General features: G+C 36.5%; 2 long non-coding RNA genes across 17 annotated transcripts in view; one reads left to right on the top strand and one right to left on the bottom strand.

The window, feature by feature from the left end:
- The window catches only part of LOC114013453 (uncharacterized), a 229,115-nt gene that overhangs the window by 11,330 nt on the left and 193,756 nt on the right, over positions 1-24,029 (top strand). The window lies entirely within an intron of this gene.
- The window catches only part of LOC114013448 (uncharacterized), a 64,564-nt gene that overhangs the window by 39,570 nt on the left and 965 nt on the right, over positions 1-24,029 (bottom strand). The window lies entirely within an intron of this gene.

Below are 24,029 nucleotides of genomic sequence, written 5' to 3'. Positions count from 1 at the left end.
TGCTATTCATTTCACTGAGCTGTTAAGGTCACTGCAGTAACTCCACGTTGCAATGACAAAAAAATCCCCCTTGCCCTTGCCTGCTGTACTTAGGACTTTGGGGTTTGGGTTATGTTGCGAGGGGGAGGTTGAAGGGGAGGAAAAGGAGGAGGTTTCTGTGTGTGTGGTTGGGGGGGGGCAGTTGTTTTCCAAGGGAGCAGTGACTGAATGCAATATTCAGAAGCACTGGAAAGCACATTTAACACCGTGTTTGCGCTGGGCCTTATGTCAGGTTGTTGAATTACGGGTTCATTGTTTGGCATGTTCACTATATGATAGAACTGTGTAATACAGACTGTATGTCATCTTAGTGCTGACCTTGAAAAGGGAAGAAAAGTGAATTTGTTTCACTGATTCTTAGATACACTGGACAGTAAATTCCTACTTTAGCTGCTCAAGTTACAGTTAACTATAAGAATTAATTTCTTTTCCCCTGTAGAAAACCCAACAGCTCATCTACTAAAAATTACAAGATAGGCCCAAACAAGCCTGTTTGTAAAGCTAATGGTTTTCCTTTTCTGTACATTCTAGAAGACTAACAGACATTGCTGTGCAGGAGCATGGCGATGAATAATAAATGGTCTGTCCATAAGACATTTTGGGAGGAATCAGTAAATTCAAAGACGTCCCAACATTGTATCTCATAACTTTGTTTAATTTTTCCACTGAATGTAGCTAATACAATGAAAGCAACAGGCTACATCCAAAGAGAAGACACAGTATTTAGAATACTTTGTCAGGTTAAAACATTTACTGACAGATATTCTTTTATGGGTGACGGATTAAATGAGAGATTTGAGCACAGGGTACCTAACTTTAAGCATAGGCTTTTTCCATTCAACTCAATCAGATTATGTTTCCTTAGTTCATAGCTGGACTTTTGCTATTTTCTGAATGCATTTCCTCCCCCACTAAGTACTGAGTTCTGTCACCTGGAATCATACATGCCACTATCCGGCTAGACTTACAGCTTTTAAATGAGACAGCCTGTGGAACATGGTACTACGTGACACAAGTGCTTGGGTTCTTAGTGCAAATAAATATCTCAGATGTCACTTCAAATGGCTATTATAATAGGAAAAAGTCAAAAAGACAACTGTTGAAGATGTGCTTTCAGGTTAACTATAAGGTATTATGTCGAGTGTTTTTTTTCCCCCCTATCTCAGAACTGTAATAACTAGTCAATTCCTGAGGGGACTTTATTGTGGACAAGGTGCATTTTCTTTACCACAAAAAAAGTTCCATTACGCAGCAAAGCTCTGAGGACAAGTATGTGAATTTTTGATTTATTTGGGAGTCTTGAAAATCAATTGTGTATATACTATACATAACAGAAATTTCTAATCCTAAATCTCTGATTAAAAAGAAAACAATATACAAGACTTCTTAATAAACAACTTGAGCATCTTCAATTGTACATCCCAGTGAGAATTTTCACTTTTGACATGCATTTTACCTATACAGACCTAGTTTAACCTAAGAGACACTAGGATGAAAAACTACAGTCCTAACAGGACTGAATATTGGTAGAATTCTGTTATCTTAAACCTTACAGGTACGTAGTTTCCAAGTGAAATTGTCTTGATAACTAGCAGCTTGCAGGATATTATCTAGATTTCCTGTTTATTTTGTGTGGTATTGGAAGTATCTATCACCTTGTGCCTCTTTCCAAAAAAAGGAAAGCTGGGTTTTATAGGGTTTCCAGAGTCCACTCTGTTAAAGTTAAAAGGTTCAATATAGCTGTAGGTACCCCAATTATACCACGCCTTTTAACACAAACTTTCTTTTTTTCCTCTAGGGTTTTTAATTACTTTGAGCATATCTTCCTGTGTGGGTGTTTGTGATTGGACCTGATGCATTCCTTTTCCACCATTTTAAAATATCTTTGATATGTCTAATTTACTCATAGGCAAATAGAAGTTATTTCTGATTCAGCTGTAGGCTCTTTATAAGAAACCAAACTAAAGTGAAGGAGAATGCTTTTCCATTAAACTTCAACTATTAAAGTTTCTAATTACATTCCAGAATATTATTTAAGTATTCTAAGGGTTTATTTTTATAGTGCTTCACGTTAGGGTAGGAAGTCTTTTGCAAATCCCTGTAATTCACAGAAGCTGGGAAGCTCTGCTTATTTCTTTTAAACAATACTCTAATTTTGCCACAGAATTTAAAGACGATATTCCCATACCATCCTTTAAAATGAAATAATGATTGTATAGGTGAAAACATTGCAAATTACTGTGAATGTGTGAAAGTAGATGCATGCAGGTGGGTTATGACTTAAAGAATTTGCCTGAAATATTGCTTTTACCATGACTAATATTGCCCAGCTTTTAGAAAGTTCACCCTACTGCATGCAAGAGCACTCCAGGCTGCCAGTAAGCAGCGAAAAAGAAAATGTTCTGGGCTACCAGCAGGTAATAAAAACTATGGATTGCCAATGGGATATGTGAGCTCAGACATTTAATTTTCAAAGGTGTTCACTTTAGACACTCAGTTTAAAAAGTACTTTAAACTTTTGGTTTTGTGTCTGTAAAATATGGAACAGAAGATACCTGCTAACATTAAAAGATTTTGGAAAAAATACTATTTTCTGTAAAGTGGCAGGCACTTATTGCTGCATTTATTTTAGCAGAAAGAGCTGGCTGATGCTATAGAGTGGAGAAGAATCCTGTCTCTCTGAAGTCTTTCTCTATCGTATATCCTAGCAAGGGGTTCAGAAAGAGGGGCAATGCCCTGCGAGTCCACTGTGTGCCCTCTACCATGACAGTCAGTAGTAGTGTCAAAAAAAGAGAAATAGCAATACACCGAATGCTGCTTCTGGAAGGGAAGACTTTTGCTTTACATACAACAATAATTTGAAAACAAAAGTAAAATTTCTTGCAGTACCCATTTCAACCCTCAAAGACTCAAACTGACATGTACCACTGTCAATCAGAGTAGGATGTAACAAGGTGTAGTAAGGAATTACACCTTTTTTGGCAGCAGAGGAGTAAGGGAATACCTGCTGCTGCTATTATTTCTTGATGTCCTAGTTTAAGCTCAGACTCATCAAATCAATGTGTACGATGTTCTTACTCCTTTAAACACAACTACCTGTATTTTTTTAAAAAACCCAAGAGATGGAAATATGTGATGATGAAACTGGAGTTTTGTTTGCTTAAATGTTCACATGAACGTTTGTATAACTGCCTTGAGCTGCTTCTTTGCTGAAGCCTGATTTCTCCCAGGTAACCTAAATATAATGTGAACAGTTAAATAAGTGCTTTTTGTTTGGTTTTTTTGTTTTTTATAGTAAAGCATCTAGGGGAGTCAAAATAAAGGTCAAGGATACTTTCCCCTTCCACTGCTCTTTTTTTTTTTTTTCCTGAATGGGGATAATTTTCCATTGTCACAAACAGAAAGTTCTATTCTCTTTTGTAAGCACTTTCTTCTTTCTTGAAATTTCTCATCTTTTATTAGCTTGTATACTTGACATACGTGTAGCAGAAGCCTTCATTTATGATATAGGAAGGGAGTTTTGTTAAATAAGGAAACCACAGACTTTTACAATTTTTGCTAAGCTCTGCACAGTACTTTTTCCTTGAGTAAAGTTAGTGTAGGAAGTGGGAGCGATATGGTGAACTTGTTTCATGAGTACATAAATCATAACATTCAAGAAGAAATTTTTGTTAAATAATTTCCTTCACAGTATGTCACATGATATTCTGGTGCATGCAGTGAGTCTTGGTTTTGAGTGGTATGGTATATAATACCTTCATTTTACTAATTAAATTAGCATATATAGACATTGCCATGTAAATGCTCCATGCCTTCAAAGTGGGAGATGAAATACTTTTCTGTGTTCTTTCTCCATCTTGTTTCACTTTCAGAACTTGAATCTGCTTATCACCTGCAATAAGGTTGTAGCTGGGAGAGGAACAAAAACTCATGGGAGCATATGTTGTTGTAAACTGAGTTTGGGTTGGTTGAAATAATTTGGCCTTTGGTTCTGTTCCTGTATCACAAGCTGCTCTGATAATGGTGGCAGAACAGCACATGCCCTGGGAAATGTTACTGCTGCTGCAGATACTATAGTCTGCTGTAGTGACATTGGCTCATTGAAGAGGTTTTAATAGGTCATTTTAGTTCTTTTAACTAAAAAAAAAAAAAAAAAAAAAAAGTTTAGATAATTCTGTATCTAGCAAAAACATTGTACCTCATGAGAGTTCTGACACTGCAGCAGTGCTATGACTTGGTGGTTTGCGCACTTCTAGACAAAGTTGTTCTCTGCAAACACAGGTAGTACTTGATGGACTGAGACCTGCTCTTTGTTCCTTTTGTTACTTTGATTGATTCTTAATAGCATTTTTCCTCTTAAATGTGTAATTATATATCTCTTTAGTGATTCTTTCTTTAAAATTCATTTACTAAACCTTCTGCCTTAAAATGCATATAGAACCTTCTATAAAAATGCATGTCATTAAAAAAAATCAACAACCTAAATTACCAGGAAGATTTCAAGTATATAAAAAGTAAAGTGTATCCAAGTATTACAAATTTCTCTTTTTTGGTTTGTTTGTTTGTTGGTGTTTTCTTGATCTGGAGGTATCTAACCCATCAAATCAAATTTGAGCCGAGGGGAAATTTTCAGTTAATCACCTTTTATTCCCAAACACAGTGCCATATGCTTGGCTTGCACTTGATAGGGGAAGACATATATTTGTTAAAAATTTGCATACCACTCTTTTAATGGGGTTTGTCTTTGTAAAGAAATAATTATATCTTTTGTTGGACAATATTCTTTTTTTGTGATACTCTAATGAACAACCAGCATTTTTTTTATTTTTTGAAGCAACTTTCTAGTGTTAAAAACCAATAAAAGCAGATCTAGTACATAATCAATAGTGAGAAATATCTTAAGGGGTTTGTCTCAAAAATTAAGGTAGCTCAGAATTACATATACGTTTTGTACTTACTAGAATGTTTTCTTCATTCCACACCTCAAACAGATCAATCTTTACAGATAGCCTCAAGCATCTCCCCCTCCCCCCTTATTTTTCTTCTCTTTTTCAAGTGTATACCTAGCCCCCTCAAAAGATTTAAAACAGAGGTGAAGCTGTGGTTATAGTTAGATGATTCTGCTGAATTCCTGTGAAACCAGGGGGGTTGCTCTGTGAGAAGTTCCCTGGAATGCCTGACATCCAAACAGTACAGTTCCATGACTTGGAAAATGGCAACCTGCCATAATTTTGGTACTTGTTGAAGATGCTTTTCAACAAGGGTAGCACTTCTTAAGCCTTGTTATCTATAACATGATGATGAAGGTTTCAAAGGCCCAGGAAAAGGTTATTGAGTGCCCTTTATCAACTACATGTTTGCTTAGTTCTGGTCATAATTGGAGGCTGAGAAGACCTTAGTCTTGTCTGATTTGTTCTAGGTGTCGCCTATTATGTGGTGGTAGAATCTGGCAGGAAAAAAAAAATATTTTAAATAGAGAACTGGTTAGGGTATTTATATGTTTTATTAAATGGTGTTACTGGATATTTGATGTAAGTAGTTGCACTTGTCCAAAATGGACTAAAAGCTTTTTAGTAGAAATTATGCAGTAGGTACTGTTGCACTTGGGATTTCTTGCAAAAGTTCCCCACAAATTGTGCTTGTAGTTCTGTCTTGGATGGTTAATTATGTCAAGCAACTTTGAAATACTTCTGGCCCATTACACCAAACACTAAATAACTTAGTGGGAGGCCACGTTGTTGTTATGCTTTATGAAGGTGAGATAAAGTAATATGACTCAATATGTTGAATACATGTGACCACTGAATGCTAGATTGCTAATTTATATAAAGTCCTTCACATATAGAAATGAATCACTGTATACCATTCATTGCTCTTTTTTTTTTTTAAAAAAAAAAAACAACTGGCAAACTGATAAATATTTTATGACCACAGGTAAGCAAAAAACCTCACTTTTTCCAGACCACAAAACTTTGAGTTCAAAACTAGTTCTGTTCTATATTAAATTTCAGTGGAATTTAGGAAGAATGAAAAGATCTGTCTAAAACAGTCAATTTGCTGCTGGATAGGAAACAGCTATTTCGGAGTCAATGTGTCTGTTTTTAACTATAAATTCCCTTTTAATTCTTAGAAGTGTTTTCTGAAGGAGTTTTCTTTAAAAATAGTACAACTCCACATGAAGTTTAACTTGATGAATCTCCATCTTCCAGCTTGACAGAAAAGCTTATATTCAAAGAATGCACTACTTGTGAATTACGAGTCAGACATGAAGTGAAATCTTATGTTTTTGGTGAGAAATGGCACTTGATCCTTGAGGGAAACAAATTTACTTCAACCTACATGACACGTCGCATCCCATTACTAACAAGTACAATGGCAAGGCTATAAGATGAAATGCCACTTTCTGTTAAGTTAAAAGTAGGACACCTTTTTTCCATTTTTGAAAGTTCTATCACTTCATATAGTTGCTTTTGCAAATGAAAAATGGCAATGGTCCTGTACATAAGTGGTCTATGAATTACAGTAAAGCAGCTTATGCTGAGTAGTGTGGCACAAGAAGATGCCAAGCATTTCATGAGGAGAGGATGCAACAGACACGAGGAGATTAGAGTCCACAACATGTAGTTATGCTAAGTCTCCCGTTCTTGACTAGAAAGGATGATAAATAAAATATAATTATGGTTATTCTTTTTATTTTAGCAGGCTAAGCAAACATGGTGACCTTGTAGGTAGTCAAGATACAGTACCTGGACAGAAAATACAGATAGTGAGAACATACAAGGGTTTTAGTTTTTTTAGCTTCATGTGTTATCATCAGTATCCTGATCTGGATTACTACTGCCAGGTTTTGAGAGTGATATAAAACTGTGTGTATGATATACCATATGGAATTGCCTAAATTTCTTTGTTACTGTGTAGCAGTGTCCAAAGTACTCTCGATTTGCTTTGTTTTGTAGTGGAATAAGTAAAGGGAAATAATCTTAATATACCTTCCCACAGTCTGGCAGTTAAGGAATAAGCGAAGAGGAGTTTCTCATATCACATCCCTCTGAATCTGGAACAGGAACCCAGAGGCACCTGGGTCTCCTGCTGGCTTCACCAGTAACTTGCTCTTTCCTTCCCTCAAGGAGAAAAGGAAGCTTTATAAAAATGTTTCAATCAATCCTAGTAAGTTTTGTTCATTAGATATTTTAATGAAAATCTAGCGTCTGTGTTGGAATTGTTCTACCTGTGGCTAAAAGCAACTAAAAGGCTCACCCATAGAGGTAATGGAATGAATGAAGAGAATTCTGTTGTTCTATACTTTGATGAATAGCCTTGTTATAATGTTTTGTTGTTGTTTTAATAGCTTTGACAGAACTTTATTTTCAAGGGTTTGAACCAGTGAAAGAAGAAAAACAAAGTAAGACTTAAGAAATAAGATGCAGTGAGGAATGTAACTCTAGCTTGCAAAAGCTTTCACTGATAATAATAAAGACTGGAGTTGTCATTAACTTTTTTTGGAGTGTTTTTCACTCCAGCTGCACTACACAATACTGACTGGTAGTTAATACATACAGACATATCTACTTATTTTCCTTTGCATTGCAGCATGTGTACTTCCCTAATTGGCAGCTTGCCATTTATATGTGGAGAACAAGATTGTATTAGCAAGAGGAAGAGACTGAGATTTCAAATTACTGCAGTGCACAAATATCTTAGTTACATTAGTGAAGGGAGAAAAGATTTAAATTTGAATTTAATTATTTGGATCATAATGCACTTAGAGCCTTCATAAGGCTAGCCATGAGTTAAAAATAATCAAATCTAAGTTGGAACTCAGGCTGCCCTTGCAAGACTGCATTTTAGGACTGCCCATTAGTTTCAGTTAATGTTGGTAGCTCTACGTAGATAGCCAGCAACAGTAGATACATTCAATAAAGCTACTCTTTACTAAGTGGTGAGACTTAAACTGATGAGATGCTCTTCCCCCCTCCAGAATAAAATTGTGAAGGCATTTATTTTTTATAATGTTGCACATCATATGTAAGAGCAAGATAATTGAATACTAACTTCTAGAAAATATTCCTTACTCCATTCAAGAATTAAAGAATTACCATTAAGTAATATCCCACATTTTTTTCACAAATAAGAGAACAACTGATGTAGTAACAAGAGTTCTATCAGGCACTCTGTCACTGAAATTTTGAATGGACATATTGCTAATCTTGTAGAGAATCACTTGGCACCAAGTTTGTGTTGTCTAGCTGGGCCAGTATGGTCTAATTTGCAGTAAAGTATTTCATTGAATTCTATCTCCTTTGGAAACTCTTGCTACACCTGAAGTGAAACCAATCATGAGCAGAAACAACTATAACTCTAGAACTTGTCTGAGAAATCAAACATTTCCACTATAAAAAGTAAAGTTGTACAAAATGTTTATAAGGAACCAACAAGATTTAACGAACTGCCTAAATTCTAGAAGACAGGATTTCTTTAGGTTTTTTAAGCAAGTATCTTGCAAGCTTTTCATGCCTTAAGGCCACGGAAAACTAAAATCTTTTAAAAGTGCTTTCAGGCAGACTCAGTTTAGGAGTGTCTCTTTTTCTGTTTAGTGCACGGCAAGGGCTTGTAGTAATTCAGGTGTTATGTAAGATGGAGGGAGGTACCTACCATTTTCTGTATTAGTAATTACACACATAAAAGTATTGTGTATTTTGGAGACTGCCTGCCAGCGTAAGCAACTGAATGAATAGGTTTTGAGCACCCAAAAGCAATGCCCTTCTAGACAGAGTACTTGAATTAGACGAGTAGTCTTTGAAGACTTTCTGACACAGGCCGTCTGTTATAGCTTGCATAAATCTGTGCTGAGTAGGTACTCAACCAGAATTACTTGAAAAGAGTTGATAGATATAATTGCTAAATGAAACAAACAATTCTCACTTTGTTCTGTAAAGCCAAGGTAGTCATCAATGAACATAATCACTAATATAGTAATGACTTAATCACTAGAGATGATAGGAATAGTAGGACACTATATTAAAAACAACAAAGTTTGATTATCTATATTCCAGTCTTGCATTTTGCAGTTCTTACCATGAATTAAGTACTTCAATAGCTTCCCTGCTGTTATCAGCTAGTGGTGAGAATACTGAATTCTTATAATCCACTGGTTTAACAGTCTATATGATCTCCATAGTTTTAAATGAAATCTTGAACTGATACAGCTAACCTTCAACCTAGCTTTCCTGTGGACTTATCCAGTTTCTCCTACAAGGAACTCTCCTTCCATAAACTGGAGCACATTTCTTCCTCCTTTGCCCCCTCTGTTTCCAAATACAGTAGTCCTGATCCTCTAGATAGATTTTTTTGTCAACTGAAACAACACAGCAGGTAAACAAATTTTCCAGATAATGCAAAGTGGTCTTTTAAGTGTTATCAGTAGCCTCTAAAATACTTTTGGTTTAAGTGTTGGTGTGAAAATCCTGATTTCATGTAACCCACTTTTCTCGTCCACTGTGACTGACTTCACCCTGTGACCTGTGTGGTAATTTTAAAAAAAAGTTGGATTGTGTAATTTAATCTCCTTTGTTAGTCTTCACAGAATTCTTTTTCTTTTCTTGTCAGCCAAATCTATGTCTTGTTACACAGTTCTTGATTCTGGCTTCACAGTTTTGACGATAACTAGTCTTTCTTCCTGGTCCAGTTCCAAGGATTTCTGATGTGAAGTCAGATCTTTTAGAAATTTAATTCCAAAAATAAAATGTGAGCTGACATTCAGCAATCTGATTTAAAAGTTATATGATCACACACATCATGTATATTTTAAAGCATGTTTGCCCTGCTTCATTCCACTAAAAAGATGTTTCTCTCCCAAATCTCCATATTTACTTCCACATCTTCTTGCTCTAGCAGATAAAATCCATTCACTTTCCCAAGTGCTCAAATGAAGCAATCTAATTATAGTAGGTGGCTTAAAGGACAGCTAGCAAATACTTGAATACCTTATGTTTTAAATTTCTATGATTCCTTTTCAGCCTGAGATCAGTTTTATTAACTTCTCATAGCAAGCCAATTACTGAATATTTGCTTCTAGTAGGGATCCCTTAATAAATACAGAAAATACCTGTGTTACAGGACAATGGGTCAATCATTCTTATGAAGAAATAAATATGAAAAGTGTTTGAATAAGAAGTGTTATTAACTGAAATTTGAATTTTTATTCTACATGATAGAAAGAAATGAGACATTCCTTCAGCATCACTGAGACAGATTAGTGCTGGTCTATTGCAGAAAACGCTTGCTCACAGTTTGTTTTCAAGACAGACTTTGTGGATTTTGTTAATCTCAGTGAAAGGCAGTTACCAGTTCTGGAAGGCAAAGGTGCCCAGCTTCCACTTGCCTCATAGCAAACTTCTGCATTTATTTTTAAGCAATCTGGTAGTAATTTGAGGATTAAAATAATGAGTATTCTCATGAAAAAATCTGTCTTAATGTTGTTTTTCACTGCCATGTTTAGGAAATGTGTTCTTGATTTATCAAGATAGGTATTATGATAGGTAAGATTAGGAATGGTGCTGTATAAGAGGGGACATTGCTTGTCGTTCTTAGAGTAGGATAAAATGTGAGACTTTTGTGAGGCTATGGGAAATAAGTTTCAGTACATGAGATGTTTTGACTTTTAACTAAAAGGTTGAGGTCTACCGTACCACCATCTCTTAAAAATTAAATCCACATGGCACTATATGGAATACAATATCCATTGTTCATACTTCATGAATGACTTGGAATCATGTGTTAACATGATGAAACCAGATGGGATGTTCAAACACTAAACTCCATTCAGTGCTAGCCAGATGTCTTTCCTGGAGGATGGGGGTGGGGGGGGGGGTGGGGGGGGGGGGTTGGATCCTCCAAATAGCAATTTCAGAAAATATATTAACTATCAAATTTTGAGCAACTGATTCAAGTGATAAATATGCTCTATTGGTTATTCAGTAATTGCTTATTTGCTTTTAGGTAAGTTTGATCTGACCTCATCTTAGCTCCTGGCTTAGATATGGATGTATAATCTGATCCAAAATGTTTATTTTTATTTTTTCCCCAATTTAAATAAGTAAAAGTAAAAACAACTTGGCAAGTACAGTTTCAGATACAGGGTTTGCTTTTGTGGCTCAACTAGCATCTTAAGAGGGAAAAAAATGGAAAAAAAGGCTGTAGACAACAAAGCAGGTAAGTCAAAAGCAAGCTGCAGAATGTAGCACTAAATTTAAAAAGAAAAAAAAAAGTTTACCAAATGGTTAGCAGTCACTCAGAAAAGTTGTATCTGTAAATTAGTTTAACAAATGTTTATATAATGGGCCAGATATATGCATAGCTATGTTTGCAGAAAATGCATGGCTATCTTCTTGTGTCTTAAAAAACAAACCAAAACAAAAACTCTTCAGTTATGTTATCTTTGACCCTTAAACAAATTCCACTACAGTGGGCTTACAGCAGTGGAAAGACTGTAAATATGTTTTGACAGCTGGTACAGTCTGAGGCCTTCTTAAGGAAATAAAAAGCAATACAGAAAGTCTTCATTCAGAAATATTCTCATATAATGAAGAATGCCCAATATCTTTCAATGCAGAATGCCTTTTTCAGTGAATCTTACTGCTTGTCATGGAATAAAGTATGAGTTTTCAAACAGAACAATTGAGAAGTAGGTCTCCCCCACATTTCTCTTTCATGCTATGTTAACCTCACTTACTTTATATTTGTGCAGTAGAAGAAATGCCAGCCAAGTTTCTAAATTTAAAAATACTGGATGACAAATCTTTGGCAAGGAGGGATGCACAATTCTAGCCTTCATTATGCTTCCCACCTCCTGTTGTAGAAAGCTAAGGAAAAAAGGAGCGGAAAGCTCATTAAGATCTTGTAGCCAAAGGCCACAACCCCCTTCCCCATAGAAGTCTTGAATTTTCTTGACTGTCTGCTCTCCACTGGCAATGTCCAAAATATGCAGTGAATCCTGAGGGCATCCAGCAGGAAATCATTGCTGTCTGGTCTGTGTAAATCCCAAAGAGGGGAAGAAAAGGACATGACATAGGCACCACATAGTACGTTACCCAGCAGAGAGGCATCGCAAGAGAAGAGAACAGAGTTAGGTCTTCATAAAACATTTGTGGATTCAGCCAAGTCACACTGGTGATTTCAATGTCTTGATGTTCTCAAGGTGTAGGCAAGGCATCAGTCTCCTTCCACCAGGAGTGTGTTGGAAACATACAGTGGATTCCTAACTCATTGAAGTCCGCTGGGACGATGCTAAATGTGATCTGTCCTGCTAGTTGCTGCAAAACAACCTGCACAGGTACAGGTGCATTGGCATGTCACTTGGGGAACCAACCCAAACCATTATGCAACCAAGAAATACATTAATGAACTTGATACACATTCAGCATTAGTCCATGTTTATTTTGACCTTTTTTTTTTTCTTTAAAGTTCAGGAATTTGTTTTGTACAAATTTTAGCCCGTCTTTCAGCAAAAACCCTTTCTAATTCCTCTTTGAAAGGGACATGAACTTTATCAGCTTTTTAAGTAATGCAGGTTTCATTTCCTTCATTAATGTGACCAATAGATTTTAATTTTTTTTTCCATGAAAATGTTCTTAGTTAAGTTACCTAGATTTTACCACTGAGCCTGAAATTAAGCTAGAGTACTGGTACTGATAGAATAGTTATGATAAATGACTCTGTAAATGAAGTTATATAAGCTTTATTCCCTGAATATAAGTACAAAACTGGCAGAGGATATTGGTTAGAGGGATCTTTTTTTCCTCTTTTTTTTTTTTTTTTTAAGGATTTGTTTTGTAGAATTGAAATGTGGTTATTACCATAAAATAAACAAGTAAAACTCAATAGACAAACACAACTAAAAAAAAAAATTACCTGAGTCATCAACGAGGTGAGGAAAGAAGAAGCTTGGATTTAGAAACAAAATGTCAGATTAATAGCATAGATTGAAGTAACAGTGCCCCATATTTTGATTTACTGAAATTTCATGAGACAATTCTTGCTTTACCGTACTATTTTGTGTTTTCAGGAAACATGTCTTTAATTTTCCATAAAGGAAAATTATGAAAGAGACTGTATCAGGTTGCAAGCTAGTTGTTTATTTGAAGTTTCCAGTAATAATGCAAATGCAGACTTAAAGTCCTAATCTTTGTGTGAATTTAGTAAAAAATATTTATGTCTCTTTGAAAATGGTCTGCCCCACAAAAAGGCACTATTTTACTTGTATTTATGCTTTCAAGTAAAATTAAGAAAAATCTTATCCTATCTAGAAAAACTTCTCATATTTATGGCAACTGTTCACATTTTTACATCTGTACACCTTACACAACTCTTTGCGGAGGAATACAGTTATTCAGGGCAGAATGGTTAAAAGAAGCAGGTTGGATGGAAGCAGAAGAGATAGGTAAGATGCAGCTCACCAGCGAATGGATTTCACAAGGGGAATCTGTTTCTAGCTTTAGAGTTTTATGAACTGATGCTCTGGAGCACACCTGAGCTCTGATGTTGATGGTAGACAGGATCTGGAAGGAAGGATTTATTCTCTTCCATGTCTATGCTATATTAGGAAGTTGTTTACTGGAAGAGAACTGATTTTCAAGTGTTATACAAGACCAAACTATTATATAAGAATTATAGGAGGAGAGAGCTGCTGGGCTTTTTTGTCATGGGTTTTTTCAACTGACATGGAAAAGTACTTTAAATCCAAGCACGATTCAAAGATGGTTTAATTTCCTTTCTTCAGGTAAAATGTGTAGTAAAGGCATTAGGAATGATTGTAAGTTAGAGGATGAGGGAAATATGTATTCACAGATAAAGCAGGATCAATGGACAATTTCCTGTATTTTAGCCACCCTTATTGCATGTAGGAGGGACTGTATTTGCAGAGTAAGCTTTATGAGTTCTCTTTGAAATACCTGGTTTTGCTGTTCCAAAATAGCAGAAGACTAAATGAATTTGTAATTTTGGTTATCTATTTTTTTCTCTGCTTAAATTAGAAACTTGACTAATTTCATTTTATTCAATTTTATACTTGCAAATCATTGTAAAGTCAGTCATACATAAACATTACAAGAACTTCATCTCAGATTGCAGTCCTGAAAACGATTCATAGTAGCCACCTAAAGCAGGACAGACAAAACCACTTTTCCAGACAAAGGATTCTGAAGTTCTGTAAGTGTAAGTACGCAAATGGCTGCTTATACACAGATACCTCAAAAGTGATGATCTTGATGAGCTAGTAGGAGAAAACAGTGTGAAAAAATTACTTCATTCCATTTATTTCAAGTCCAGATCTTCAGTGCTATATGTTTCCTTCACAGAAACAATGTCTGCTTTCAGTCTACAGAAGTAGTTGAATTCTCAGCTGTGCAAAAAATACAATTATGACAAGTACACTTGACCTGTAGTGGAATTAAGGAGAGTACCACCTGCACTAAATATGTCTTGTAAACAGTGTCAGGAGCAAAGGGATACAGTTTGGCCAGAAATCAAATCCAGTTGCATAGCTTACTACAATAATAACATTTGAGGTTGCTTTAAAGTTTTGACTTCTAATTGTAACCCTACTCTTAAACAACGAGTGTTGATGAGTTGTTAGCAGCTGCACTGTGAACAGGAGCACTCTCTGATCTGAGATAAAGCTGCCCAGCTCTAGAAATAGTCTGTCATGCAATAAACAAATTTTCATATTTTTTTTCTTTTCTTTGTTCTCTTGTAGTCCGAATGTTACAAGTGAATTCAAAGAACATAAGGAAACTGTTTCAGGGCACTTTCCAGAATATATTTATCCCCTGATATGTGCCTACTCCTATATATAATAATAAACTAGTATAGCAAGTTCCACGTTTTGTTTTAAAGAAAAAACTCTTCCAAAACTGAACCCTTTAAAACTATCTAGGTAATGAAGATGAGCTAAATTATTTTATATTTAGATGTCATAGGGAAATAACAAAATAGTCTTTTAGAAAGACACGGTATACTGCAGGCTGCTTTTCAAGACAATCCAGTAAAATAAATTATTTAGTCCCGATCCAAACACATCTCTACCATAGAAGTTCCCTAAATGTAATCGCTAAATCCCTCATCAGACCTCTTTTTATGCCAGTCTCACCTTGAAGTAATGCTGTACCTGGAAGAGGTGTTATCCTGGGTTATTTTGCCAGGCAGTTCTGACTAGTAAGGTTCTCCATAAGAACTACCTGTCATTATTTACCTCTTTTAAACCAATCCTTTTCCTCTTTTGCTTCAGCTTAACAAACGTTTCACAGCATAGCTTAGTGAGGAAAGAATGTGGGGGAAGTCAGTTGTTTAAAGCTTTTAAAATGTCTAAATCAATTTCTACTTTTTTTTTTTTTTTTGAGGCATAGTTAGGTGTTCTAGATTCACAAAGTGCAGAAAACCTGTACTGGACAGTCTTTTACTTCCAGTAAGGTTTATACTGTGGTTATACAGAGTGCATTTTAGTACATGTATCATGCAGTGGGAAAGTTATGGACCTGAAATGCTGGGTCCACACCTGAAGCAGCAGTCAGTCCTGCAGCGTAGAATGCATGGGGAAAACGGGTTCCTCGCCCACAGTGCAGGAAACACCCGTGGTGGGCATTTTGGAAACAGCACAAAATCTGTAATGGTCTTTCTGAAGATGATGGTACCCAGCCTATACATCCCAGCAAATTCAAATTGCAAGACCTCAAAAATCTTAGCAACCATCTACTAAATGTGATTAAAGATTACATATGTGTGTGCCATCTTTTGTATTATCTGAATCACTGTACAAGTGCGGCATTTATAGCATCTCATATTTAATATGCATTTTATCACACTCCTTATTTTTGTAAATCAAAATTGAAATTATACAGACCTTATGTAGTTTAGCACTTTTTATTATCAGTCTGTAAAACGGTGGTGTTTTTCTTTAAAACTTATATCAGTCCCAATATAACTAATAACTGTACAAGAAATCAATTTATTCCTGAGGAAAATCAACTTAAGTGCCTTAGCTGTTTTGTGTGATGGGTTCTGTTTTTGTCTCCCATTTCCATAGCAAAGAGAATTAATTTAAGAGAGATCAATAGCGTTGCCGGCATACGTTGCATACTCCTGCTATAATTCATGGTGCTGGGGAGTATGCGACAGCAGTTTAAGCTGAATGTTGTATCTTGTTGTATAGAATTATGCAAATAGAATACCCTTACAAAGAAGGTTTTGTGCTTACTAATTTAATGCAGTAATAACTAATAAGGGAAAATGTGTAAAGCAAATCGTTGACTGTACTTCGGATAAAAAAATGTGCTAAGCCTTGATACTGAGGGTGTGTAATGGATGTTGTGTAAAACACTCTGTGCACTTTGCAGCATGTGAAACCTGCACAAACTTTCCAATAATGTTAAAGCACTTGCAAAAATGTTGCACCTGGAGCAGGGAGGAGTGAGGAGGGCAAAGGTCAGCATTAGGCATTAAGACACTGACTGAACAGACTTTACACTTGGTGAAAAGTCCAGACAACCCCTGCAGTGTCATCTTACAACTCTGGTTTTCTTCTTTTCAGGACATAGTAATCCATAAATACACTTAAGTCACCAGCAGCTTAGATCTCACCCCCCCCCCCCACCCCCCCACCCCCCGCCTTCTCCCCCTTTTTAACTCTCCTTTCATTTTTAATTCTTACATAAAGATCTGAAATTTTAACCCTTTCTACATCTTTTAATCAACCTTGGGAACTGCTTTTCTACTTTGCTGTCGTTCACTAGACTTCTCATCTTTTTCAGTCCTCCTTTTTGAAAATCATTGTCTTAGAAAAGTGTTTTCAAGTCAACTGAAAATAATGCTTGAAAACAGTAGCACAAACTCAGTGTATGAACATTCTGGGAAATCATTGGATTTTTATTTCTGAAAAAAGGCAATTATCAAACTCTGTAAACAGTTTAAATGCATCCTTTTTTTCTGAAGCTTCTTAACCAGACACTTTATGTAATATATCTCATGGGATGTAGTATAAAATTTGTTTTACAACTATCTTATTTGTTTTGATAGATGAAACAAGTTTCAGCTGCAATTTTTCAAGGAAATCATCTTGTTTGCCATTTTTTTTATGGTGCTTTTTCTTAATCAAACAAAACCTCATCAATTTCTCTAAACTGGAAAAATGCAGGGGTAAAACACAAAGAGATGTTTGTACTTTTATCATACAATTAAGTCTTTCAGTTTTGCATCTATTACACTTAGCAGCTGAAATCATGAGACCAAACTGATTTTAATAATTTTATTTGATCCCATTATCCACATCCCATGGCTTATGTGACTGGAGAGACTCTTAATATAGTCTGGAGCCTTGACAGTAAAAATAGACTGGTGAAATACAGCCCATCAATTGCACGTAACAGCACACATTTTGCTGACTTCCTCTCCTCGTTCCGAGCACTGCATGAGGCTGTACTTCCATGCAGGATGTTTCCCTCTCGCCTGCTTCTAACTACCCCAACCCTTTTGCAAACCCTCTGAGATAACCTGCAGATCTGCCACATTGCCTTTTTCTTAATTTTTACAACTCCTGGACAGCACTGACACATAGATAGCTGAAAGTCTGAGTATTTCTTTCATACTGTGCGTGAATATTGATTAATAGAAACATACAGCAGAAATTTTAATTTTCTTTCACACAGAGATCCCTCATATTTGTTCATGGAGGGGAAAAAACCTCTTCGGTTCCATGTGTGCGACACCATCATTTCAGTTAGTTACAAAATGGCAGCCTGAAAAAAAATCTGTGAAATCTCATGATTACTTTGGGCCCACTGATTTCTTTTCCTGTGCAGTGATTTTTACAGTTCCTGCCCAAGGGTTTCTAATTTGGTCTGTTCAATGGCGGGAATGAAAGAATTGTCAATAGAAGCAGAAAGGTGAAGCTGGGAGCACAATTTAATGATCACCAGCAAAGGGGGCAGAACCCAGTAAAGGTATTTACTTTTCATGGCAAAGGGTCCGTAGAAATTGAAGACCTGTTTCATCATGATGCTTTGAGCATGGAAGTAGTTCAGTCAATTTCCTTGAAGCTTTTGAAATAAGAATATATTCAATGCCATTAAAGGCCAGATCCTTGGTGCACAAATACTGGAGGTAGTAAATGTCTAGGGCTCAGGTTTGGTACTCTTGGTCGAGCAGTGGAGCATTTTAGCCTGCAGTTAGTCTCACTGGTACCATGGGACAGTCTGTTAAATAAGCCATTACTCTATAGGAGTCAGCATTTCAGTGTTAGGCCTTGCGTGACGGCAGTTAATATTGAATATAGAGCATCATTACAGATGGAGTAGTATCTTACATTTATCCTGTATTCTGATGTTTTGTTTCATGTTAGGGAAAAAAAAAAAAAAAAAAGTGAATGTTTAAGTGCATTAAAAACTTAAGAAAATTAAGCTAGAACTGAGTTATGTGAACCTCTTGAGAAACAGGCCTTGTATCTCATCTAGTTATAGAAATACCACACCAAAAATGATCTTATTTAATAACAACAACAAAAAAAGACTATTGTTCTGTCTGGAACTTTATATTCTTTTCAAGCATCTATCTCAATGCTGACCTTGCAATAATAATCACAAATTCAAAACCTGAATTCTACTAATATGGTGTAGATGAGAAGCCAGGCAGTTAAATGATTTGCCCAAGGCTACAAAGCATCTTGCTGGAGAGCTGAAACCAGACCTTTTACCATGTCTGTCTGGCCAGTCACAAAGTCTGTGCTTTGTTTTGTGTTCTCAGGCATGTTTCTTCACGCACTTGTTACTTGGCCTGCAGGCTTGACATATAGCAAAGGCCATGCTGCCCACTGCATTTTCTCCTGGATTGTTTTTCACCTGGTATTTAAAAAGTGATTGGGGTTTTAATGAAAACCTGATTCAACTCAAGACAACTATTTTACTGAAACTCTTTTCATAATTATTTTTCAGAAGTTATTTTCAAGAGCTGTTTGTTTTTTTCTTGATTCAAGCTTATGGTGACCTGAAACCATCAACCAATCATACATAATGTCAAACTAAACTGTGAATAGTAGAGAGAATTTGTACAAAATAGTACAGGAATGATAAATGTGTTGATAATTTTTTTCTTGTGTAAAAATACAAAAAAACACCCCAACCTTAAAAAACCCAACCATACACCAACACAACCACAGAACAAAACCAACTAAACTTGCTCTGTATTGCTTTCAGTTGGTGTCATGTCCCATCCCCATGCCCACCCACCCCACCACACCCTCCAGCTTGCCTTGCTTTTCTTCTAAAAGATTCATTTTACTCACTTACCTTATCCATGGGCTGTGTAAGCATATGGGTAGGACCTTGGGCGTCTTTTGCATATTTCACTTGCTAAATCTCAGTAAATATTGTTATATTACTCCATATATATCTCACTGAATCCAAATTAAATAGTAGGTAAGACTGTAATGATGTTATCTGTGTGCATTATTTTTGTAGATAATGTTTGTGTGTGATATATACAGAATTTACAGTCTGTACTTTACATGTAGATCACGCAGACACAAGTGAGACAATGATCACCAACCTACGTAGCATGGGTGGGGTATGTGTATAAAATCTATGTAGGTAAATGAATAGCAATTGAAGATTACAGATGTTTTAAGGGTGAGCACTTTGGCCAGTGGAAAATTATAATTTTCTGATGTTTTTAAAATGCTGTGTGGTCTGTTGGTTTTTGTTTGTTTGTTTGGTTGGTTTTTGTTTTTTGTTTGTTTTTGTTTTTTTTTTTAATTGGAGAAGTTACCATATCCTCACACTTTCTGATTTCATCAGAAAAGGTGAAACAGCTCATTCTTTAATTCACCCACACCTTTCCTTTTTTTTGTTCACTCTTTGCTTGAGGGGTTTTATTATTATTTTTAATATTAGGCAATTAAATGATGCTGACTACGTGTTTCTCTGGTGTGTGATAGATATGTGCATTCCTTTTTGCACGCACTTGTAAAAGAGGAACTTGCAATGATTTTTGCCTGAACGCGACTAGGTTTGCTGCTGTAAAAATAATATAAATTAAATATTCTTAATTATTTTAGCTCATGCTAGAAAAGATTCAGGACAAAGGGGAGATTGATGCAGTGTGCCTTACAATGGCCCTACTGATTTCTCTACTGGCCCTTCCTCTGCACATGGTCAATTAGAATTGAAAATCCTGTGCTGATTTCATTCGCTGGAATTTTTAAGCAGGTCAGGAAGAAAGATGTTATTGAAAGGAAAAGTCTCATCTAAATAAGAAAAGAACACGTGGCCATCTGGTCTAACTGTACCATGCCGAAAGTCATTTTGGCTCAGCCATAGTTTGAGCTTTGCAACAGTTTGCCAAAATATCAAACAGAAATCTGTTTACATTAAAACACTCTGTGCTTTTTATCTATAAAAATGCAATGCGCAGTTCTCTTCCTATCTGTAATGCATGAGCTCATTTGACCCTGTTACCTTATTGAGACAGCCCATGTTTCTGGTAGGCTCTCAGGTTACTTCTGCTGTGTAAAGGTATAAGTGAAACAACCAATCTTTTGAAGGTTTTGAAAGTAATCCTAGGCACTTTATTCTTATGACTAAAACTTGCACTTCTGCTTGAACTGGGAAAGGCTCAAAAAAACAGATTCAACAGAGGAAGCAGTGGGGAAGGAGGGGAGAGGAAAGAAATTAGAACTTGAAGTTTGTGCGACTAGCACCATGGAGTTTGCACAATCAGTTGGAGACCATAGGCTAAGAGATGAACTGTAATAAACATCAAATTCTTAAGGAATAGAGTCATAAATATGATTGAGTTTCCATGATTGCTTTGTTTCGACAACAACTATTTAAAAGTTTAAAGAAGTCAGCAAAAAAACACAGGTCAGAATTTCTCACATTTAGGTAAATAAACTTTGTGTAAAAAGCTAAAACATAGCTCCAAATCTCAGGTGCCTGGACAACAGCAGCTGGATGATAATGCCATATTTGCAAAAATGCTGGGAATTTGTATCTCCTGCCTACTTTAGTCAGAGCTGCTGAACACCCAGCATTCACAAAAGCCAAGAGACCTTACTGGGAGAAGGAGAGAGTGTTGAACTAAACATGGAGGCAAGGGCCCTGCATTCGTATGCTGAGGTTTAATGCTTAACTCTTATGTGATTAGTTGTTACTTTTGTAAAGACAAACAAAATATAAATTGCCAGTTGAAATATCCCTTCTAATACAAGGTAGTGTGTAAATCACTTCTGAAGTTTAGAGGATTTCAGCCTTTAGGAAAAATCATATAAAACTATGATTGCTTATTGTCATTACATTAAGAAAATAAAAGTCACCACTTCAAAACGCAGCTGCAAGCATTATTTTGAAATACATTTATGAAACATAAGTAAAAAAAAATATTTTTCAAGCATAATATGCCAGGAAAAGTAGAAAGGAAATTAGCATGTATTTATGCAAGTTCACTAGTACTAACACATCATTTACAAGTATATATCTCTCATATATGATCACTGTGTTGAGTTTGCTTGTATATTTCATACAAGGTATATAAAATGTTCCTTCAGGAAAGTGTTAAATTCCTTGACCTTAAAAAAAATAAACAAATACAGGAATACAAATTTGGTCACAGCCCTCAGTTAACTATCTTCATTTCTATGAAATCTTTTCTCTAGAATCCCTGTGGATATTGTTGCCACTCCATGCAACCTTTTGTTTGTATGTCTGCTGCTATTTGGAAAGGAAGTTTGGTTTTGTTTTTTTGAAGACTAAATTTATGGGATACCTATGCTGGGTGCCTTTTTTCATAGTATTTATTAGCAATATTAAAGAAAAAAAGCTAAAAAAATTTATGTCTTTCTATTAACGTACCTGTTAGTGTGACTAAACTATAGTTTACGCCTTCTCAGGGAGTAAATTAAAAGCAGTGTGTGTGTGTGCATGTGTTTAAAAACATATTTTTTTTAAGTCTTTTTTACACAAAGTTCATATTGAAAAGCAAAAATTTATCATAATGTGTATCATACCGTAATTTCTACCAGAAGACAGTGCAATTCCAAAGGACTTTTAGAAAATAGGTCCGCATGGCATACATTTAAAAATTGAACAGAATAAATTCTTTGAATCTCCCTTTTCCCTGTATGTCTCTGCTAACCCCATCCATAGCCACACCAAACGGAGAACAACTATTTTGGGGAGTACTGCATTCTCAAGACCAACTTTCTGGCACGATGACACTGGGCCAGTCGGTATTTCTCTGGGCTGTGGCAACAGGAAGGTTGGGGGTTGCAAGGCCAGCTAACTGGTCTCCTGCCATGCTCCCCTTCTGTGGTTGGAAGACAACCTACTTGCAAAGCATTTCGCTACTGCTGTGTTTAAAACTGCCACAAAATGGTCTAGGAGATCTTGCTAATCTCTCTAAACCCAAATATGTTCAAGTATTTCAGTTTGACTGCCTTTCAGATGTAGGTCTCTGTACACTAGTGACTTGCCTTTATGTAGTATATTGTAAACGTATACAAAACCTTTACATGGTATTTGAGAGCTACACGCAATTATGTAAGCAACGCATGAACTTAACGTAAAATACTGCATTGACTGTAAAGCTAGAGTGGAAACCACTGTAAAATGGGAAACGGTGGATGCCCTTACAACGTGTTGGAAAGTGTGTGCACGTATGCACATGTTTTGTACAATAACGGACATATACATTTATAAAGTTTCTTATTTTGTATTTTTTGCGAATTGTAATGAAGTTGAAACTGAGCCCGGCCGACATAAGGAGGAAAGGCTTGTGTTTGTCTTTAATCTTTCTGCCGCACGGTTCAGACTCCTGTCTGATCTGCACATAGCAGAGCAAGGGGCTTGCCGTGCATTGCGTGCAGGCTCCTTGATTGTGGAGGGGAAAAAAAAAAAATCTGGCTGGAATCCAGACAGGCGAGCGCAGTGCTCTGTTGATCATTGTGTCTAGCCTTCAGGTGTCTCAGCTCACAGTGGGCGGCGGTTGGGGGAGGGGGAGATAACAGGAGGGCAGACAAAGAATAAAATGGTGTATTTTAAAAAAAACCCCATATGTAAAAAAATCATGTCAAATCTCTTTTTTTAAAAAATGCTTCTTTTAACATTCCTTTCCCTGCAGTGGGAGCAAGCAAACATCTGTCCAGGAAGATTTATTTAAGCCATAATTAGTAGCGTCTGGAGTCTTTCAACAATTTCTCCTTATTGCATTTAATTATTTTTTTTTAAAAGAGAAGTCTGCTCATCTTTCACTTAGAAACTGTTTTCACTTCATGCTTTATTAGAGATCCAGCCCAGCCAGGACCGAGTCAGATTTCTATTGTCTTTGCTTTTTCCCTTCTGATTGTAGTTTTCAGAATCTAACTTTTTTTTTTTTTGGGGGGGGGGGGGGGGGGGGGCGGGGGGCATAAGTAGCAAGCAGGCGAGGGGGAAAGATCTTATTAAAGGTTTATGAACATGTGGCAGAGCGGGTGAGAAGAACAAAAATACAAACCGGTGCTTCTTGTTAGACAGTTATCCATTTGGGTTCAGTTTCTTTTCCGGAGAAGAAAAAGAGCTCTGCTTTGTCTGTTGCTTCTGTTTGAGAACTCTCATAAATCTTGCCCAGAAAGCAACTTGGGCTTAAAGAGATCTGGCCAGCAAAGCTCTGGGAAGCAATTGCAATGTCTCTTCCTATGGATATTCTCTTCTTTCTGCCCCCCTCATCCCCGCTGCCCCCTCCACCCCGACCTTCTGATGTTATGCTGCCAAGAGCCCCACACCCATCCCCACCCCACCAGGAATCTGTGTGAATGCAAGCTGCAATCTAAAGTTGCTTATCAAAAAGCCTCTCCTCGTGCTGCATCCAGATATTATACTAGTTCTGTTTTTTTCAGTCCAGCCATAACCCTTTTCTAACACTCCCCCCGTTGGTTCGCCTCTCCCCCTCCCCCCCCGTGGAAGGGGTGGGATGGG

Source organism: Falco peregrinus, chromosome 10, assembly GCF_023634155.1.
Source record: "Falco peregrinus isolate bFalPer1 chromosome 10, bFalPer1.pri, whole genome shotgun sequence".
NCBI lineage: Eukaryota > Metazoa > Chordata > Aves > Falconiformes > Falconidae > Falco > Falco peregrinus.
This window is presented reverse-complemented; position numbering and strand designations above follow the sequence as displayed.